At 41.7% G+C, this 2306-nt stretch overlaps 1 pseudogene; it reads right to left on the bottom strand.

Moving 5' to 3' along the window:
* Positions 1–802: 802 nt before the first annotated feature.
* LOC103749429 lies at positions 803–1763 on the bottom strand (annotated as a pseudogene).
* Between the last annotated feature and the right edge of the window lie 543 nt (positions 1764–2306).

Here is a 2306-nt window from a genome sequence, read left to right as displayed (position 1 = left end):
GAGACAGTAGCAGGGATATCAGAGTATAAGGGCTCTAGTGGGAGGAGGGAGGCTATGGGATGGTGCCATTTTGGGAAGTGGGTGTATAATTGAATAAGATGGTTTGGGATGTTCTGTGTCATATATACACACAAAAAAAAATCAACAAATTTTTTAAATGAATTATATTTGAGGAAGAAACATAAAAATTTATGTCATGTTAATTAGTACAGGTGGTAAACAGCCAGAGTGCTGACAACACAGTGGACAGTAACAGGGATGACAGAGTATATGGGCTCAGGGGCGGGGGGAGACTATGGGAGGGTGCCATTTGGGAAGTGGGTATATAGATGAATAAGATTGTTTGGGATGTTCTGTATGAAATACACACAAAAATATTGACAAATGAAAAATGATTTATATTTGAAGAAGCATAAAAATTTGCTTCATGTTAATTAATAGGGGTGAAAAACATTACCATTGAAATCTACCTGATGGCTTTATTTTTTTATTTTTTCTAAAGACACACTTATTCAGCATCATGATCAGACTGTTACATTTAGTAATCAACTGCGTGGGTGAAAAGTCTACATTAAAACCCTTTGTTCAAATGCTTTACGTTTTCCACAGAGCAGAGACTAAAATAACCTGTTATAGAATTAGTCCCAAATACGGTCCTGGAGTCTTTTGCACATACACATGAGCATTGTCTCACACATGTCTTCTTTGCAGCAGCTCGGCCCTGCCACCACTGTGCTTGGCTAGTTCACAAATCTGCTGGCACCTGTAGCTTCCCTGCCACTTCACTGGCTCTCCTCTCCTGCTAAGCTTTGTTACTGCCACTGCCGTAGCTACTGCGACTGCTGGAACCGCCTCAGCCACCTTGGTTTCGTGATTTAGCAAAGTTTTGGCCTCCAGCACCGTAAGAGCCAGAGCTTCTGCCTTCAAACTTTCCTCCCTTCGTAGGTCCAAAATCTGAAGACTGTTGTCATTGCCAAAGTCACTGTAGCTTCCACCACCTCCAAAACTGCTTCCATCATCACCAAATCTGTTATAGCCATCCCCACTGCTGCTATATCCACTACCACCACCACCACGGCTGCCACCAAAGCCACCATGACCACTGAAGTTTCCTCCACAACCAAAACTGTCATTGCCACCACAACCACCTCCACGACTACCACCAAAGTTTCCAGAACCTCTTCGACCGCTTTGGCTGGACGAAGCACGAGGCATCTCTGCTTTGACAAGGCTTTTCTCACTTCACGGTTGTGACCATTCACAGTGTGGTATTTCTGAATGACAATCTTATCTACAGAATCATGGTCATCAAAGGTGACGAAAGCAAAGCCCCGCGTCTTTCCACTGTCCATCAGTCGTGATTTCAGTCACTTCAGTTTTCCCGTACTGTTCAAAGTAATCTCATAGATGATGCTCTGCAGTGTCTTCTTTAACTCTGCCAACAAAGATCTTATTCACAGCTAGGTGGGCACCTGGCCTTTGAGAATCTTCTCGTCACACTGCTCTTTTTGGTTCCACAACTCTTCCGTCTACCTTGTGTGGCCTTGCGATCACAGCTGCATCCACCTCCTCCACAGTGGCATAGTGACAAACCCAAAGCCCCTGGAACACTTGGTGTTTGGATCTCTCATGACACAGTCGGTGAGTGCTCCCCATTGCTCAAAATGGCTCCTCAGACTCTCATAGGTTGTTTCGAAGCTCAGCCCTCTGATGAAGAGGTTCCGCAACTGTTCGGGCTCCCTAGGAGACTTGGAGTTAGACATGACAGCAGGAGAGAGAGCCTTCAGTGATGCTTCCTCACTTCATCAACAGGCAGAAATCTACCTGATGACTTTATATCCATACTCAGGTGCCAAGGATACGAGTGTAACCAACTATGACTAGTAATAATCAGATACATAGATATCAGAGACACATGTGCGAACATCTGTTAATAGCATTGAAAATGGATTTTTCTGTATGAAACAGTATATTTTAAAATGAAATGGAGATCTTTTTTAGAGGTCAAAACCTCATTCAATTTTATGTCTTATAAGGTTTATATTGAGTTCAATATTGTACAACTGTATTAATTCAACTGTAAACCTAAAATACAGGCACTTTTGAAAGACATGCATCTTAGCTCTGGAAATTGTTATTGACTATGCCAATGCTGTTGTAATGAAATGCTTCTTCTAATCATGTGGTTATAAATTAATAATTTAAAAAATAAAAATAAATTAATAAATAAATAGGAAAAAAAATGGGCGGATGGCCATATATTCAGCTATCACTGAGAAAGGAAAAGAGAACTCTTACAGTAAGCA

Source organism: Nannospalax galili, unplaced genomic scaffold, assembly GCF_000622305.1.
Source record: "Nannospalax galili isolate Female #2095 unplaced genomic scaffold, S.galili_v1.0 scaffold366, whole genome shotgun sequence".
Lineage (NCBI taxonomy): Eukaryota > Metazoa > Chordata > Mammalia > Rodentia > Spalacidae > Nannospalax > Nannospalax galili.
Note: the sequence above shows the minus strand (reverse complement) of the source record. Positions and strands in the feature narration are given on the sequence as shown.